Below are 20,559 nucleotides of genomic sequence, written 5' to 3' on the forward strand. Positions count from 1 at the left end.
ATCTTATGCCTGTGGCCAGTTTATGTGTTTCCTTCAGGGACAATGGTCAGGTATTGACAATAAGGTGGTGCTATTTAGGAAATTTTGATTCTTTATGTTGGGTATCTGTGTGTGTGTGTGTGTGTGTGTGTGTGTGTGTGTGTGTGTGTGTGTGTGTGTGCGTGCTATGTACATGAATCCATATGTGGTATGTATATGCAGATGTGTGCATACATGTGTGTGCACATATGTGGTATATGTGTGTAAATGTATATGTGAAAAGGTAGGTGGTGAGGCCCAGGGTTTCTCCTGTAGCTGCCTCCCCAGCCCTGAATTAACAGGTGCACACCACTACATCCAACATTACCTGGGTTCTGTAGATCCCAACCCTTTTCTTCATGCTTGAAAAAAAAGTTTCTCCATTAAGTCATTTCCCAGACCTTTGAAAATTTGGTTTATAGCCTTGGCTAGTCTTGGAATTATTAAATGGATAAGGGTGGCCTCTTACTTGCAGCAATTCTCCTGCCTCTGCCTCCTGAGTGAGCACCATGCTAGGCTTGTGTTTGACAATTTTGCTAAAGGCAGTCCACGAGGGCTCTGAGCTGCTCTAGAGGGTCACCTAAGTAGAGCAACTGTCTGCTCATTTCTGGGAAACAGAGTTCTGTGCAGGAGGTTTCATGAGAACAAAGTTCTTTCCCTCCCAGTTTCCAGCTTTGTAGTCCTGGAAAGGTGCAGAAAGCCCAGAGTTAATGAGTGATTAGGGCTCTAGCTGAACCATCATGGGGTAATATTCACTTGCATACATAGATGAGGCTACTCTGTTGGAGTTGGGCTGGACTTATCCAGAAAGTTCACTAAGATAAGACATGAGGCAGAGGAGCAGCTGCCTGCCAGAAGAACAGAGCCAGGATCTGTGGACTTTTCCATGTACCGAACCATCAGGCCAATTCACAGCTTCCTTGCTTAGTTTCCAAATCACTTTCAACAAAAGCATCCTTCCTGCCTTGCATTAAACCGGGGCTCCTGGTCCCACAAGGGCTGTCTTCCTACATGGAACACCACAAGGCAGGGCCAGAATCTCCACCGCCACAAATGCAGATTTTTCTCACAAAACAACGTAAGTTTGAAGTATGCAAAGTCAGCAAATAGAACCCTGCAGAGCCTACATTGTGGAGATGGCCTGTCCTTTACAAGTAGTTTTATTGCACCAGGGCCATGCTCACTCCCATTACAGTGGAGGAGCTGAGCCGAGTCTGTCCCTGTCAGCAAAGCCCACAGTAACGGAATCTGACTCATTTAAGAAAGTGCACTAATTTCTGTTTTAAAATATCAGCTGATGTCATAAAAACCTGTCAATGTCTTTGAAAATGTGCATGGGTTTCGATATAAAACCTCCATGAATTACCCTCTCAAACAAGTGCTTTTAGAATCTTAATTGTGCCCTCATTCTTTGGCTTAGCGATCATACTTCTAGAAATTGCTTCTAATGCAATTCTAAAATACACAAGGACCTTAGCATTCAAATATTCATCCCACCATCATTTACAGTTATTTCACTGTTTGAATAATTGAAAGCACTCTAAATATCTCAAGAAGTTTAAATAAAAATCATCACTTTGGAGAGATAATGTTATTTAGCATTTAGAGCTTAATATAATGTTTAACATTTAATTTTAAGGGAAAACAGTACAGGAAAAGCTGTCTACAGGGAGTAGTACCAATTTTTAAAAACATTTTGGAACATACACATATCTCTAATGCAGAGTTCACTAAATAGAGACACAACACACCAAAATGAAAGAGCTGTTAACATTTAGCCTCAGGGCTTTGGGTGATTAATTTTCTTATATTTTCAAATATTTACTTAAAGGAAAATATGCAACATGTTTCCATCATACTTAAAGGACATCTTAAGTATACATACTTAGAGGATGTATACATATCTCCAAAAAAAGGCTTACTGAATAAAACGAGACAGAGTTGGCCAGAGCATACAGAAATATCTTCATTTAAAAGTTCTTAAACGATTCTAATTTTTAAAAAGTTCTTAAATGGTTCTAATAAAAAAAAACACACACTGAGTTTTATTTTTTATTTTTACCTGTTTGTGGGCATGTTCATGAGTGTCCAGGTGCACATGCATATATATGCATACATATATGTGTGGGAAGGCTGATGGATAACTTCTGGTGTTGTCAGGAATGCCATGCAGCTCCTTTGAGACAGGACTGCTCATTGGCCTGGAGCTCCCTACCTACATGGTGAGGGCCTCTCATTAGAGCTCCCTACCTACATGGTGAGGGCTTCTCATTGACTTGGAACTCACTAACTACATGGCGAGGGCTTCTCATTGACTTGGAACTCACTAACTACATGGCGAGGGCTTCTCATTGGCCTGGAACTCTCTAACTACGTGGTGAGGTTTTCTGGCCAGTGGTCCCAAAGACCCGCCTCCCCAGCACTAATGTAATAAATGTATGATACCATACTAGTTTTTCACTTGGGTTCTGAGGATTGAACACTTTACCAACTGAGCTATCATCTTTTCAAGCTACTCTCTGAATTTAAAAAGAAAATAAAAGGATTTTCTATAAAATATACAGAATATAAAACTTTGAATTTTACTTAAAGAAATTAATCTAAAAGTTGTTATAGGGGTGAGGCATTAGTTCTATCTTTTATTTATAAGTTCAAGCCTTCCCATTTAATCTATAAAAATGTTTACTCCAAACCAAGTTTCTCTCTTCCCTTCTGTAGTTTGCTTCTTTCCAAAGGAGGTGGGCTAAATGTGGCAAATTCATGGCACATGAGACACTGTTTCCTCAAGTATACTGGCCACTCCTTTTTGAGCAGATATTTAAAATGTACAGTGGTTTGTCCCCACTGATCAGTGGGAAGCAGCATGTGGAATCAAACACATTTGTCCCCCCTCAACAGGACTGCATACAGGTTGGCAGGAGGCTAGCAAGCTGATTCTTGTTTATTCTTTCCCTTAAGACTAGACAGTGAAATGTGCATTGGTACTGAGCTTGATCACCTTGCTTTGAAATCCACTGAATATTTTCTGAATAAATTTCTTTCAAATCCAAAGGCCAAAAGCAGGGTTCATCTACATGGTCTACGTTTGTTCCCATGCATTCAGTGCCTAATGCTTTGGGTTGAACGAAACAGCTTGCTTAAAAGTCTCTGTAAAACTAAGCCTTCTGATAAGAAGGAAGAAACAAAAGCTCAAGGCCAGCCAGAGCTCCAGAGTGACACTTAGCCACAAAATAAAACAGTGAAAAAGACCTGGGGACACAGCCCAGTACCTGTGTGTTTGTTTAGCATGGGTGAAGTGATAGATTTAATCTCTAATACCAGGGGCTGGGGAGTCTGAAAAACCCCAGTTCCATGTCTCCATGTCTCCCCTGCCTTCAAATAGTTGCATTTCTTTCTAGAATCTGATTTTATGAATGCGTGTGTGTGTGCGTGTGTGTATATATGTGTGTGTGTGTGTGTGTGTGTGTGTGTGTGTGTGTGTGTGTGGTGCATGTAGACCACAGGCCACCATTGTGTCTTCCTCAACAGACTCAACAGCTCTCCATTTAATTTTGGGGTCAAGGTAGTATCTCTCACTGAACCTGGAGATCATAAATTGACTATATTGACTAGTCTGTAAGCCCCAGGGACCTATCTGCCTACCTCCATCTCCCAGTGCTGGAATGATAGGCTCATGCCACCACGCCTGGAAGGGACTTGAACTCCCTTCCTCAGGCTTATGAAGCAAGCACTTTGTCCATTGAGCTATTTCCCCAGCCCATGTCTCCCTTTTGAAACCTCTCTCATAATTACTTAATATCTCCTTTGAACATCAGCCCATGTAACTGGCTTTCCCTCAGGGGCCTTGATTTCTTCTCTCTCTGCTTGGCATGCAAAAAAAATGTTGTTCATCTCTGCAACTTCAACCATGAAATGATCTGGAATCTCTACAGGTAGCTTCCCATGATCAAGTTTCTTTTTGGACAGTGACTTGGAGTTTCATTCACCGCGATAAAACACCGTGACTAAGAGCATCTTGGGGGAGGAAAGGGTTTATTTTAGCTTTCAGCTCTCAGGTCACATGCCATCACTGACAGAAGTCAGTGTAAGAACTCAAGGCAGGAATTGAAGCAGTGACCATGGAGAAACTGCTTTCTGGCTCGCTAGTCATGGCTAGCCCAACCCACTTTCACACACAGTCCAGGATCACAGCCCAGGGATGGCACCATCCACAGTGAGCTAGGCTCACCCACATCAATCATCAACAAAATGCCCCCCAGGCTGGCTCACAGTCCGGGTATTTTCTCAGTTGAAGTTCATTCCTCCTAAATGATTCTAACTTGTGTCTAGTAAACGCTAGCCCGCACAGACCCCTCAAGCTGAAAACTTGAAAAGCATCTTGAAATGTCCAAAACATAGCCTGCTCTTATATTTTCAGCCTTCATATGTCAGGTGTGCCATCATCCTGGACAGGAAGATGGGGAAATCCTCCCAGGCTGAGCCTCATCCCTGGCTCTACCTCTGCTCCAGCTCCCTCACATCGCCTCTGGGTGTACCTTATTTCTGTTAGTGCTAGCCACATCCAGGGATACAGGGGTCCTTGCACTAGAAAAGATGAAAGCAAAACGGGAAAAATTAAAGCATACCACTCAAAACTGTGTCATAAATATTGTATATTATCACCGGACCCTGGCTTGGGTTGAGAGAAGAGAAGATTTCCTAAAGTTTCTTTTTGTCCTTTTTTGTATAATTTGAGTCACTTGAACAGCCGGTATTATAGTCTTGATATCCAAGATATAAGTAAACCCACATGAAATCCTGCCCCCTGGCTGTTCAGTCCCCCACGAAGGGTTAAGGTCTGCCCAGGCACACCCCAGGCTGGAGAGTGAAGGTTGAGAGGAGAGGAACTGAAGTTTAAGTCAAGCCAGCCAGCAGGGGCTGGAGATGGGGAACAGACAAACACTGGTCCTGCCCAGAACTCAAGAAGTGAGTGAACCCGGGGTCCTGAGAACTAGAGTATTGAGGGCTAGAACAGGGCAGGAGCTTATGGCTACAGAGCACCAGCAAGCAGAGGCTCTGCAGACCCTCCACCAAGCGTGCCTCAGGGAAATGCTTGCTGTACACATCTTGCTTAGAATCTCTACAGGTTCTGAGGGTACCTACCCTGTCACCTGCACATACACATTCTGAGGGTACCTACCCCGTCACCTGCTCATACACATTCTGAGGTTACCTACCCTGTCACCTGCACATACACATTCTGAGGTACCTACCCCGTCACCTGCAGATACAGGTTCTGAGGGTACCTATCCCGTCACCTGCTCATACACATTCTGAGGTACAGACCCCATCACCTGCACATACACATTCTGAGGGTACCTACCCTGTCATCTACAGATTGAGATAAGGGGGGAGAGCAAGATAGAATGGTTTGGCGGGTGCACAGAGAAGGGATCTGGAGGTGGCAGATCTGAATGGCAGTTCACCATGCCTTTCTAGATAGCGATGCCATGAAGGCAGGGATGGTGCCTGCTTTGGTGTGTGCTCTATCAGTACAACACTAACTGGTACTTTCTGGGTAGTTGATAAATTAAGTGAGTGAGTGAATGAGAGACTAGGCTACAGATGAAGTTTTCAGAGGAAAAAACCTGGTGTCTAAAGACACAACATTTAGATGTGAAATGCCTGAATGTCTCTAACTTCCAAGCTCTTAAGTCCAGGATTTCTGACCACGCCTATTTTTCCCCTAGGTGTACACCTTGATGAATGCTAAACAGCGCATGCATGCTCACTATCCATCTCAGGCTAGTATAACATTAGGTGTATAAGCTACATCCAAGATGACATGGAGAAGAAACACAAGTTGTTCATTCTCAAGGCTTGCCTTGGGAAAGATGTGACAAATGAGAGACTGTGCTTGGCAGCTCAGATCATCTTTTTATCCTGGGGTTTATAAGTACCAGGTTTCCCCCAATCAACACCGGGGATAAGGTAGGTAACTTTTGGTGTCAGTTCATTGTTGATCATCTGACTTAATGAAAACCTGGCTCCAGAGGACCACAAAGAGGAGAAATGTACTTTCAGCAGGCCCCGCTGGCATCTGCATCCTGGCCTCCAAGGGCTCGTGTTTGCGCCTTCTCCACCAAGTTTCCTATCAGCTGTGGAACTGTTAACATGGATCTTCCGTCTTGCTTGGGAGTATGTTTGTTTAAATTGCTCAGATGTGCCTAGTCAGATGCCTAAGGATGCACTTAGGAGGGACTGGGTTTTAATCACACCCCTGTCTCGTTCAGCCTTCAGCAAAACGTTTTTTATCTTTGTGTGTTTGGGTTTTTTTTATTATTATTATTTTGAAAATGGGCCTAGTACAAATAAACAATTTCCCCGGGATGTGTGAATTAACTGGTGGTTAGAAAGAGCTTCGGAATGCACTATCAATGCTAAGTCAAATTATGAAATTGCACCTTTGCAAAAATGCCATTGTGGGAATAAATGAATCTGAACATTGTATTTACAGTGTGATTCGCCTCTGAAATAGAATATTCATAATGGGCCTCAGCGGGCGACAACAAAGTGCCATCTTATCTCCTGGTGATAGACCACAATCTCGGGAAATTGTTTTCACAATGGCATCTGAATAGGCCCCTTAATTTGAGTCTGTTTTACAAATAGATACATGGTTTATTACATAGGCGCTGCCTCAGAGACTGGAAGAGTGAGGTGGGATTCATTAACAAAATCCCCGTTGCCATTCCTTTGTATTTTTTTCCAGTGTAATTTCTACTCTTTACAATCTAATTTCAATGTTTTGTTGAATGAAAAGATAAAGTAAAAGCTACTTTTGTGGTAGTGATGAAATTGGAGTTTAGGTTAATACCAGAGCTATCAACCGCATGTTATGTTAAATTACACCTCGGATTCAGCTTGCAGAGCACACTGCTCATTGTGATGCTGAGTCTCCCCTGCCTGCGGATGGCGTGTTCCCTAGCAGCAAACCGTGTGAGCCCATTGCCACTTCTAAAGAATCGCTCAGAAGCTCCCACCCCGTAAGAATCAGTGAAGTCTATGCTCAAAAGCCTAAAAGAGGCAACTGCCAGGTATGAATTAGAGTTAGAAGACTCTCGTGAGATGTGTGTCCTCCAGGAGGAATGTGAAGATAGACAGGGTGGGGAGAGGCAGATGGACGGGCACTGCTTGCAAATCACTGGTCTGTTAGTCAACAGGAGAGTGACTACAGATTTGGAAAGTTTTGGTCATTAAGAAACAATAAATGTACCGGGCATTGGTGGTGCAAGCCTTTAATCCCAGCACTCGGGAGGCAGAGGCAGGCGGATCTCTGTGAGCTCAAGGCCAGCGTGGTCTACAGAGCGAGTTCCAGGACAGCCTCCAAAACAATACAGAGAAACCCTATCTCAAAAAACCAGAAAAAAAAAGAAACAATAAATGTTTGAAGAGACAGGCATGTTTACCACAACATGTTCATACATCAACATACTACATGGAATCCCTCAATGTTTTTGTGGGTTTATGTACCAGTTAGGAAAAAAAAAACAAAACTAAATAAACAGAGTTTAGGAGGAAGGTTCATAAGACCCCGCCCCCTCCCTGAGTGAGCATCCATTGTCAGTTACGGTGGCTGCAGGAAGGGTTTCTTTAGTGGTGTAGCACTGGCAAGTTGTCCATGAGCCTGTCAATAGCCTCTCAGCCATGTTCCCATCTGTAGCCCTAATGAAACTCATTGAGTCACGTGCACAGACGTGAAAGTGGACGGGGATGGATTATTTGGAAAGAAGAAAGGAACCAGAGGGAATGGAAGGTAGGCAGGAAAGGGTGATAGAGGATGAATGTGAACAAATATATACAATATAGGCATTTGAAACAGTCATAATGAAACAAGTTATTTTGTATGATTAATATATGCTCCTGAAAGTAGAGTTGAAAAGCAAGTAAGAAGGGGTAGACTGGATAGAAAAGGCAGAGCAGCACCTGGGCAGGAAGCAAAAGCAGAGCTGTGAGTTAGTATGGGGAGGCATCGGGAGAGGCACACGGCCAGGCTCAGTCTCCAGGAGCGATTCCGTATGCTTATGGCAACGGGGCTTGGGGGAAACAGTGCCCTCCTACATGAAGCCAACAGGGCTGAGAAAGCTGAGCCCTTTACTCCTTTCTCATCCCAGGGACCAGATATCCAGAAACAGGAAACCGGCAGCATAGAGCTAATGGAGACTGGGTGAGTTCTAGAACTCAGTCAAGCTGCCCTGGCTTCTGTCTCCAAGGACGTGTAAGTCAGTCCAGCACCCTAACCTTCTGTCATGTAGCTGCAGATGTGCAGGATGTGAGGACACTGATGCTGCCTGTGTGTGTGTTTCGTTTGTTTGTTTGCTCATTTCTTTGTTGTGGTCTGTGATACCACAAACATTTGAAGCTATCCCTGGTGGAGACCACAAGAGCTAGTGAGACAGACAGAAGCGTTCTGGAGCGGCAGGGACTCCTCCCTCTTGGAGGTAGAACTGAGCACCAGCCTGTTGCTCCACTGTTACAGAAAGGCTGAGGTATTATCCAAGTATGGCAGTTAGACCTGCAATTCTAGCACTTGGGAGCTGACAGCAGGAGGACCAGAGGTCAAGGCGTCACCCCCAGTTTGAGGCAATCTTAAGCTACGTGAGAGTCTGCCTTAAAAGAAAGGATGAAAGGTAAACGAGGGTGAGGTGAACGCCTCACTTTCCGTCTTAGGAAACACCCCGGCATAGCCACTGTAGGGCTAACTTAGACTCTGCCCCTTGGGGAATTTCTTTACCCAGAATGCAGACCTTCCATTTTGCTGGCTGGCGTGAGCCCGTGTATATAGGCCTTTGTGCTGGGAATGCACCAGGCACCTTCTCTAACTGAGATGCTCACATGCAGCACATCTAGCTGCCAGCTGGAGCAGACGCCCTCAATTATTTGTGTTAAATTTATGCAAAGGTGGTTTGGATGTGAGCCCAGACATGAGCCAACAATACACAGGATGACTGAAAGGTACAGGCAGGCAACAGGGCAAAAGAGTACGCTGATGTTTCTAAATGGAGCAAGCATAAGGAAAGTGCTTTGGGGAGGCTGAGACAGGAGTGTTACTGAGTAAGGGGTACAATTTGAATGGTGACAGAAATGGAGCAGAAAAAGAATGGGAAAGATTGTAGCAGTGTGACTCAGGGACATTTAAACTGGCAAGACTTGAGGAACAAGCAGGGATCACAGGATATCCCAGAGATTCAAATTTGGGAAGATGGGGATGAAGGAACAAAATGGAGAGAAAATAGTGGCTTGATGAGTATAAAGAATGATTCATTAATCTATGGAAATGAAGACTTCCAGGCAGGTATGCCATCCAGGAAATGCTGCAAAATTGGAATCCAACAATCAGGTGAGATGGGGCTGGGCAAAATATCAGATGTTAACCAGGTCAGGTAGCTGAGATAAGAGGTCCTTCAAAGAGGAGCCAGAGCCCAGGCAGACCAGAGCTACAACACAGAGAAGTGGAAGCCATGATAGGTGGGGAGGAGGTGACTACAACGATGCTGAACAAAGAAATTAGGACCAGTGGCTGAGAAGATGGCTCAGTCAGGGAAGCACTTGCCTTGGAGTTGCATCCCAGCATTCAGGGGAGAAATTGAACATCATTCTAGCGCCTGGGAGGTAGAAGCAGATGGGTCTCTGGGCTCCCTGGTCAGTCAACCCAAATTCAACCAAAGACCCTGGCTCCAAAATCAAAGTGATGCCTCTGGAAGAATTGACATAGGAGGAACTTTGACCTCCACATACAGGGGCACACACATGTGAATCCGAACACATGTGAAGAGCTCTCTCTCAAACACACATAACATCACTTAGGACCACGTAATGAGCAATAGCCTAAAGAGTCATTTGAGTCAGTAGAGACCAGAATGGAGCCTTGGCTTGCAGCTGGCACACTCGCAACTCCAGGCAGTGAGACGAAAGAGAGAGGCCAGAGTGGGACAGAATACAGATCTGAAGGGTGACAGGACCCAAGGTGGAGTTCTACTTTTCAAGGACAGGAAAGTTCTACAGAATCCCTTTGGCCCACGGAGACCTACTAGGTTCCCACAGAAAGGAAAGCAAATTCCTTCAGCTGGGCTCCCAGCCACACCTGTGTCACTTCAAATGAACTGAAGAGCCCTTTCCAAGGCTTTCAAATATAACCCATGTCCTCAACGGCTGGTCATAATGGTGATCTGGGGACAAGGGCTGGAAAGAGTTACCCCCTCTATCATCATCCCGGGGCCTCCCTGAGAACGTGCTCTTCCAAGATTCTCCCTTCACCACTGGGAAATCTGACAAAGCCAGAAATGGAGGAAGGAGATGGCCAAGTTAAAGGACATGAGCAAGAATAAGAGGGAAAGGGATGAACGAATGAGTTGCCTGTTTCAAATACTGCTTTCCCAGTAGTGCTTCCCTGTGAATGGATGGCATAAAATCCCTGAGACCATTATTGGTCACACTGGTTGAAATGGCTGGTCCTTCTTACAAAATGGCTCCTGCCTTGAGATTGAAGCTTGGGCTGGCTCACTCTCTGAATGGGCTAGGCATGTTTCCAAGCCCCCAGAGAACACCAGGACAAGAAGCACATATGCTTTTCTTATCAATTGTGTGATAGCAAGATAGCATCTTCCAAGAGGCGTGCTAGGAGCTCCACCCATCTGATGTTTAGAGACTGATGAGAGCTCAATCACCTTTCCAGGACCATGGAGAGGAGTTCTCGGGGCTGTCTCACTGCGGGTATGCACGACTTTGGAAATATTTGTGTCTCCTCCTGAGGATACGGATGTTATTGTTTACAGTCTGAACTTATTTTAAGGAACAAAACCTGCGGATGCACTTCCTGCTCCAGTCATACCTAGGCTTTATTTAACATTGTCTGGTACCCATAAGCCTACCTCATCAGCATTGTGTTCCTGAGCTAGGGGAGGAAGGAAGGCCACACACTTCCAGAAGAAAGGGGGCCTCAATGCAGCTCATTGAATCTCGCATACATGAGAAAAGGCATGAGAGTAGAAGTTAGAAGGGGATTAGTTGGGAAGATAATGATGGTTAATACAGGAAAATATATTATGAAAACATCATTATTGTATTTAATCAATATATGATAATACAATGATTGGGGAACTGGCAAGATGGCTCAGTAGCTAAAGGTGCTTGCTGTAAAGCTTGATAACTTGAATTTAATCCTTGGAACACACACAGCAGTGAGAGAGAACCAACTCTCAAAGGTTGTCCTCTGGCCTTCACACCCACGTCTTCACATACATGCACATACACATAAACAAATAAGTGCAACACAAAATTTAAAGATGAAGAAAGCTATGCCTATGTGGTGTCCTCAGCCAGACCTCATAGTAGGCAACCTGGTCCATTGTTTCATCTTCCCACTTACACTGGCTGATACTGTCAAAGCAGCATTGCTAACCACGCAATAATCACACCATTCACATATAATTGGGACCCAGCCCATATGAAGCATCTCCTGTCTCACAGATGGGAATGAATGGCAGAGGGGCAATTATAACCCTTGGCCTCAATTCTCACCAGAGCCCTTGCTCACGGGGAACTGCCAACACGGTCCCCTGGCAATCAGGAATCCCCAGCTCTCAGTAATGAACCTGCACATGCATCACACACGAGGTGAGAAAGCTAAGGACGGAAACAGAGATGTGCCTTGAGGACTGAACCAACATGTTCTCCGTATTGCTCAACACAGCCCAGAGTCATGGACAAAGAACTTGACATTGGGAGAAAGCTACCTGAGGGGAGATAAACACTAACCAAATAATTGGAAAGGGACACCTCAATAAAGAAGTGTCAGACCAGAAGTGCACGGCAATTGTGAACGAGACAGAGCCCAGACTGTTCAGTTAATTGGGATTTGTCGGGTATTTTGTGGGTTACCATTTTTCCCAAAGAATGAACCCCTCTAGAAATTAAAACCTTTATTTATTCTAACTATCTTTTCCTATAACCATATTTAGGAAGTTAATGTCCACTTCTTCAACTTCTCTAAGAACAAACATCAGCACCCTTTTTTCCCTCTTTCTCTGTCTCTCTGTTTCTCTGTCTCTGTCTCTCTCCCTCCCTCCCCCCTCTCTCTCTTCTCTTCTCTTCTCTTCTCTTCTTTTTAGCTTTTCAAGACAGGGTTTTTCTGTGTAGCTTTGGAGCCTGTCCTGGAAATCACTCTGTCCACTAGTCTGGCCTCGAACTTACAACTACCCTTCATCAAGACCACGTGAGCACAATTGCCACTATAGTGCAGCTCTGTGTGGCTGCCTTATCTTTGTACCAAGAGTGTGTTCTTTGTTCCATTTAAAGTGGGGCAACTTTATGCTTTTGAAGGTTTTAGATTTATCTTTTAAGACTAAATTTTGGGTTACATCATGTTTCCGAGGTGGGCTGGAAATCATAGCGTCTGATCATCATAGTGTCTATCTATGGGAGGATATCTTGCAATGTTGACTGGGAATCATCAGCTTTGGCCGTCTCTGTAGAAACCTCATGTAGGATGAGACAAGAGAGGGGGACTGGAAGCTCACCCGTGACAGGCCAGCCTGTCATCAATGCCATAGGAAACACCTCTGTCCCGATTTGGCTGCTTGCTCAAAGTATCTATCCAGATAACAACAAAAGACTTTGCGGGGCCTGTTTTTTCTCAGAACACACTCCTCTGTCTATCATAAGAAGCAAATGCCTGGGCAAGCATTTCTCTCTTAAACCCTTCCAGAGTTGCAGTGGCAAACACAAGCATAAAATACAGGGAATGGTGGGCTACCAGAAACTTTCCTGACATTTGCCTGAGATTAAGTAAACATATAATATTTAGAAGAGAATGTGACCCTCTTACTCGGGGTCTAGGCCTATATGCACAGCTAGTACCCAGAACACCCATTTAACCACCAACAGTTATAAATTCAAGCCAGGCCTGGCCTGGCCATTAAATTTGGGCAAACATTACAGTAACTTCTGCTTTGTGTCTGGCAACCACCGACCAAGTATTCCAGAATTCAGACACCTCCACCATTTTCACTCCTAACTGGCAGCTACTTTAGGCGGAGTAGAGAATCACCAGTCAGCTCTCCGTAGGACTCGCAAGTGCATGCTTAATGGAAAGGCTCAGGCTTTCCTCAGAATTGTTTGGTTTCTATTTGAGTATATGTGGGAGATGGTGCAGGGAAGTCAATGGCTGGCAACAGTTTAGATGGCTTTCATACAAAGGGTAGGGCCCAATTCTGCCTTCTGCTGCAACAGTGGCCAGGGCTTTTGGAGTAACAGGTGAGCACTTGGGCATTTAACTTACACTTCTCCAACTTCAGGTGTGTGGTGCTTAAAACGTGTAGGAGGATGAGGCAAGGTCACATGCCTTGAACGTACAGCACCTGGAGGGGTACATACCACATACTCAAGGTGCAGCTATGAGACCCAGAAGCAGCCAAGTTGTTCTTTCCAAGCATTCTATAGTTACTTAAGTTAAAGGTGAAGGTTAGGGACTTGGCTTGGGGTGGGGGCAGTGTTCACAGTGCAAGCTTGAGGACCTGAGTTTGCATCCTCAGTACCCATGTAAAAAAGCCTGGTATGGCTGATGGGGTAAGCAGAAGCAAGTGGATCCCATGTGCACATGAACACACATGCACATTAATTAATAAAAGGAGAGGGGGATAAAACACATGTTGAGCAAATAAGAGTCAGTAAATGCATATCAAGGCTGGCTGGAAGGGAGCATGTTGTAAGGCGATCATTTCTTTGGTGGACGTGAATGTTTTTAAGCAATTGAGTTGACAGGAGCCAAGAGATGATTGGTGGTTTGTTTGGCTCTGTTTGTCTGCAGAATGTAGTCGCTGTGAACAAACAGACTGCTTTCTCGGCTCTCTGTGAATTGCCTGAATCATTGCAGCCATAAGACAGCACTAGCTGACCTGGATGCTAGACACAGGCCATCTGAACATAGACCAGCTGGACGCCCACTCCTGTGAGGAGCTGGGACAGCTAAGTCACTGCCCTGTCACATTCAGCATTATTGACAAACACCCAATTAAGAAGCACTCGGAACCTATCTGAACACTCATCTCATCTCTCTGTCTCCCACCTCTCTGGCCTCATTATCAGCCTTGATGAACAGACAACTGCAATTAGTGAAGCTTATCTCTCACTCTCCTTGTGCACACATGCTTATGTGTGTGGTTGCTGAGGCAGATCGGCAAGCGTGCATCTGCCAAAGGTTATGATGGGAAGGACAGAGCTGAGAACATGCATGAAGCTGGAGGCACATGTCCATTCTGGTCCCTTCTTAGGATTCTGTGTCTCAAAGAGAACTCTAGTGGGGAACAGCAAACACTTGTTGATTCAATGTTGCACAATTTCAAGCAGCCTATTCCTTTAGCTTCTGATGGAAGTGTGATGTGTGTGTGTGTGTGTGTGTGTGTGTGTGTATCAGAGCTTTGATTTTGGGTGTTTTCAACAATTGCTCTCTCTATCTATCTATCTATCTTTCTATGTATCTATCTGATCATGTGTGTGTATATATGTGTGTGTGTGTGTGTGTGTGTTTGTGTTCGTGTGGTAGGTGTGTGTGCCCTTGAGTATAAGCAGAAGGCAGAAGAGGTTATCTGACATTTACTTTGTCATTCTCTACCTTATTCCTTCGAGACTAGTGCTCAATTGGCTAGGTTAGCTGGCCAGTGGGCTCCATGAATCTGCCAGTCTCTACCTCCCCAGGGCTAGGGTTACAAGTGTATGCCTCCATCCTCAGTGTCTTTACTTAGGTTCACGAAATTGAATAAGGAACCTGAAGTTCATGGAGCAAATACTTCATTCACTGAGCCATTTTTCCACCCCAATAGCTGCTTCTTTTAAATTACACAAGTATCTCACACAAACCTACCTTGTCACGCTCACAATACATCACTGTCAAGTGTGAGAGCTTATATTAAACACAATGAAGAAATCCTTTTATTAAATACTCCATGCCCTGTTCAAATTAAGTCAGTGACAATGGGGGAAAATCACAGGGAAGAAAGTAGAAAGTTACCTGCCTGAGTGACACTCACAGTGCTGCAGTTACTGGACAACAGTACCCAAGATGGCCCATTCCTACTTCCCCAAGAGCTGTTTATTTGAACTGAGCTTTGTGGCACCCCATTCACTTGCCCCCAAAGAGCGCTGAACAGCACCCAAGATCAAAACAAGAAGTGGTAAGATGATCCATTAAAATAAGGGGGAGGATCTGGGGAGACCACTCAGCTGGTACAGGGCTTACTGTACAAACCTGAGGACTTGAGTTTAATCCCCACCATCCCAGTGACAAGCTGGGCCCATAAACTCAGTACTGGGGAAGATGAGATAGGAGAGGACCTGGAGCTCACTGGGCAGCCAGACTAATCAAACAGGTGAGTTCCAGCTTCAACAAGAGACCCTGTCTCTAAAATATGGGTGGAAAGTGACTAAGGAAGTCACCCAACATTAATCTCTTGCTTTAACATGGACATACAGACATGTGCACATGTCCCTCCCCCAGCCTCAAAACAGACAAGGGAAGAATTTTCTGAATTTCCTTTGCACAGAAAGCAGATACAGATGGAAGACTTCATGTTTGTTATAAGGTATCTGTTAGTATATTTAGTAAAGATAAGATATTTTCACAGTAGCTGACAACAAATGAGGTGAGTTTTCAGCACGATAAGACTCCTTATTGGAAAGGGGGAGTGTGTCTGCGTATATGTGTGTGTGTCTGTGTATATTTGTGTGTGTGTCTGTGAGCATGTGTGTGTGTGTTTGCGCGCACGTGTGTGCGTGCGTGCCTTTGTGTGTGTGTCTCTCTGTCTCTAATCCAAAGACTTCACAGGATCTACATGAGTACAGAGACATGAAGACTTCTAACAATGCTTTAGTTCTCTTAGACTTTGAAACTCACAAAAATGGAATTATATGAGTTTAGGAGAGCAGCTCCTCTCTAGGGCATAGTCAGTGACTGATGGTAGATATCAGGGAATTCTGGAACTGGAACTGCTTCTTTCTGGTCTGGGGACCTCCCAAGGTTATATCAACTGGTACACTAACATTACACACTTTCTAATTATGTAATAAATTCTAATTAAAAGTTTATGTAAGTTTATATACTCCTATATTTCATATAGAAAATGAAGAAAAATTTTGGTTGAGGTCCCCACTGTTTTGAATAAAAGCTTTTGTTTTAGCCCAAGCGATGCTAAAAAGTGAAAGACTAGGTGGCGGGCCTTGCCTTGGATATACTCTCTAATACACACACACACACACACACAAGGACAAAAACTCACACCTATGTACATATACCCACATGTATAATATAAACACACAAAACCAGAAACATACACACACTTATCTACATACACATAATTATATATGTATATATGTATGTATATCCACATATATACAGTATAAACCCACACACAAAAACATATATCCAGAAACACACACATACCTACATACATATACCACATATATACCCACACATATACAATATATACATACGCACACAAATACATACCCAGAAAAACACACACACACACACACACACGTATATACACATAAACAATACTTCTGGAAATGTAGTTTTTGATGTAACAGTCAAAAATCAAAACTGATGCCAAAATTCATGCTGAAAAAAAAAGAAAGGAAGAAAGAATGAAATCAGGAAATTTTACTCAGGGAAACAAAAATGGGACTGAACCAAAAATTACTAAATAGTCATTGTAAAATTAAGAAATTTAGTTTGCAGAGATAATCAGACTTAAGAAACTAAAGACAGATTAAGTTTTGATAAATTGTTTGCATTCTTTGAAAGGAAATCGGATCAGCAGTGTTCCCAAGCTTGTAAACATTTGGGAGATTTTAAAAGTAGTAATAAGGAAACACAGTGTGATTTAGTCTATAGCTCCCTCCATGATTTGACTATCATCTCTATTTAGCTATGATTTCACCGTGATTTATACGGAGCCACAGGAGTGAAAGGTTCCTTCGGCTGCCTGGAATCCAGAAACATACTCATCACTGCTGATGCTGAGACGTGGCAAAGGAAGGGAGAGAGCAAACATCCTGGTCGAGTTAAGAAACTCAGGTGAAGCAAGGGTCCCATCCGGAAAGACCCTTCTGCTGGCCTCTTTCCCCAGCTCTACCTTCAAGGCTTTTCTTCGGCAGCTTCACATTCATTTCCTTAATGTTTTTAACCCAAGGTCTGTGAAATTTTTATTGCTCCCCAGATAAAGACATCCGATCTGAATGTAACCATACACCTCTCCGCTCGGCAGTATTTGTCACAAACCATTATAAATTATCATGCTGATAGCCTGCATTGCTGGGAAGCCAGAGAAGTTTCATAAATCCTAACTACTTCGTCAATGGCATTCTTGTTTATTATACAGAAATAAAGTTTTATGAGACTCAAGATGTCGGCCTTTACCACTGAAGGAAGCCTTGGAGCAGGAGTTCTGAGCAGTTCAACGTTTCCAAGGTACAGTGGACATTTCTCAATCACACAGTCTCAGCTGCTATACTTTTAATGGTGCTTTAGTGTTTCCTAAACATGCAGGGTTTGACGGGTGTGAAAGGAAAAAAGTTACTGTCCCTGCCACCTCCTCAACACCTTCTGCTCTCAGAACATTCTAGAGTTGTCTCTTACATTGACACAAGAACATCCATCTGGAAGCCCTAGCCCCTTATTAGCCTCGAAGACAGGTGCTCTGCTGTGTGTTTATTGATTGATTTACACCACACGTTGTTCAATAAGAGAATGGAAGGGTTACATTACCATGGTCTCAATGATTGTGTGTAATGAACCCAGTTGAATGGCAGCATCTACATGGACTGCATGCCAAAAAAAATCTCAGCAATCATTTACACATTCATTTTCCCCAAGAACCCCCTCCCCATTCTAGTCACTGTGAGGACCTAACCCTTACTTTGTAAAGTAAGTCCACAATTGACTTGTGAGCTAGGTCAGTTTTAGCACTATTCACGAGGAAAGCTCATGATTGTATCCTGAATTGTCAGAGTTCTATGATGGCTTTTTACATCATTACAAACAAAACAATGAAAATGTAAATAGAGATTTTCCCCTGCTGCACTGGTTGGCTGGTCTAATGATGCATCCAGCTCTCCACCCTAGGAAAGAGAATTGCTTCCTTGGGTCTCAAAGAGGTTTGCCCTCAGTGAATGTTACAAGAAATTGATTTCTTGCTTGCTTTCTCATGGTGAAAGTTGACTGTACAAATAGTGGCAATTTCAGGGAAAAAAATGCAAGTTGTATTTATATGAGAATCAACACATTACAGGATCAATAAATTTAGTTTGACATATGTTTGCTTTCATATTTTGAAATGTTCTAACAATAACCAAATTGTTGATGTCACAGTCATGATGAAAATGTATTGGTGGAGAGCTTTTAGCTTCTCAGTGATTCCCTCACTTAATCCACCAGTAACCTAATAGCACCAGCACAACAGGTCATTCTTCTGTCACTAGCCATCTTCCACAGCCAACAAGGGAGAAACATTAGGAGAAACATTAGCTATCTCAACTAAGATGAACATGATGACTGGTTTGCAGTTTTCTGAGACAAGGTCTCAGGCAGTCCAAGTTGTCCCAAGCCTGCTGTGTAGCTGAGGGGCCCTGTGCATCCTCTACCTCCTAGGTGCTGGGATCGCGGGTGTTGACTGCCATGACCCTCAGAGCAGGTAGTTCTTATTGGAAGTGATGTGCGGTGTACGTGTGTGTGTGTGTGTGTGTGTGTGTGTGTGTGTGTGAAAGCACTATCTTACATAACAGTTTATCAATTGGTGTCCATCCCAAACTGCTACTGCAGGGTGTGTTGGGCTCATCATACCAGCTCTCAGAGTCACTGCTGAATATGCATCCCTCTGCAAGGCTATACATGGCAACATCACTTGAGGAGTTGGAAACTGTCCACAGTGGAACATTCAAGACATGGAAATGAGCAAAATCACAGATCAGGACTAGACTTGCTTCCTCCCCAGAATCTGCTGTTGAATGTTTATTACCTCTGATGACAAGTGATCACTTAGAGCTCTTGATTCTTTTACACACCTACATGGTTATGATTTCCTAGTCAGAAATCAGTAAACATAAGCTTATTGAAATCTAAGAACACTTTAGTTTGGAAGGAATCATGTATTACCAGAGTTTCTTGAAAATATCTCCTACAGCAGTTTAAACATAGTCAATATGAAAAGATAAACAAAATACACAGTATCCAGGCTGTCTACGCTATTAACATTGTAATGACTAATAACAAGCTAGGGTGTGGTTCGGTGATAAAATATTTGCCCTACTATTCATGCAATCCTAGGTTTGACCCCCACAACTTCCAAACAACAACAAAATCAAAATAATTCCCTGTTTTCTAGAAAGCGCTGGAGCACTCTATTAATTCTACAAAAGATTAAAACTCAATCCAGTGCTGAGACATGGTTAAACTGAAATCAGAATAATTTTATGTATGCTAACTATCCACAAATGTGTCTTCTAATTTTCTGGGCACTAACACCGTGAATAAAGTAGACACCTTGATTCCCTGGTGATGAAAAACTGGTTGCTAGCACACCAGGAAACCAACAAGTTACTGAGTCCTTCGTACAGGTGGAAATGTTTTCATATCACTCTGGCTTTTAACAAGAATAAAAGTATGCCAACAGAATAGCGTTGACCATTGTACATGTCTGTAACATGGTTAAGTCCAAAGCAAGAAGAACTGGCCCATGTCTTCATTACGATTCATTAATATTCAAGTTCAAACTGGAGGCTGCACTCCCTCCAGTACTCCAGAATGGGATCAGGCAGGCAAGCCACCAAGAGGTGGGTCTGGGATGTGGAAAGTGATGAGCCCTGAAGACCTCAGTGGCTCACCTCGTATAATTCACAAACAGATTCTACATCCACACCCCAGGATTTCCACACAAAGAGAGTAGGCATCATTTAGATGATCTCCACAGTAAAATATTGTTGTAATGATGAAACTTGACTAGACCAATGTTTGGTAACTTCAAGTTGATAGAGCTAATCAGGTAAGGCAGATAAATTCAAACCTGATATATGCCTAAGTTCTCATTGCATTTGTGTAATGTTGTTTATCAGTTTCATAAAGTTTTCCACTGTTAATCTAATATTTAAAATTCTTGCTTAAACTCAGCATGGTGACAAATGTCTGTAATCTCAGTACTTGGGAGGCAGAAGCATGTGCATCTCTAAGTTCAAAGCCATCTTGAACTAAATAGTAAGTTCCAGGCCATCTAGGGCTACATAGACAGATCTTGTCACAAACAAATAAACAAACAAACACTAACAATAATGCTAAACCCTCACCCAATTCACCCTATATATTGTATTTCTTCCCCATGACAACCTGCTTTTTTCATGTCAAACTCAATACAATCGTTGGAATCAGAGTTCTGGGGTAACCCCCTGCCACTGAGCTACATTCCCCAAACATGAGAAACACAGTTCTAAAGTCATTAAATGAGCCACAGATTTGTT

General features: G+C 43.4%; 1 protein-coding gene across 4 annotated transcripts in view; it reads right to left on the reverse strand.

Moving 5' to 3' along the window:
- The window catches only part of Nrp1 (neuropilin 1), a 149,452-nt gene that overhangs the window by 122,719 nt on the left and 6,174 nt on the right, over positions 1-20,559 (reverse strand). The window lies entirely within an intron of this gene.

The sequence above is a fragment of the Mesocricetus auratus genome, unplaced genomic scaffold (genome assembly GCF_017639785.1).
Source record: "Mesocricetus auratus isolate SY011 unplaced genomic scaffold, BCM_Maur_2.0 Super-Scaffold_100013, whole genome shotgun sequence".
Classification (NCBI taxonomy): Eukaryota; Metazoa; Chordata; class Mammalia; order Rodentia; family Cricetidae; genus Mesocricetus; species Mesocricetus auratus.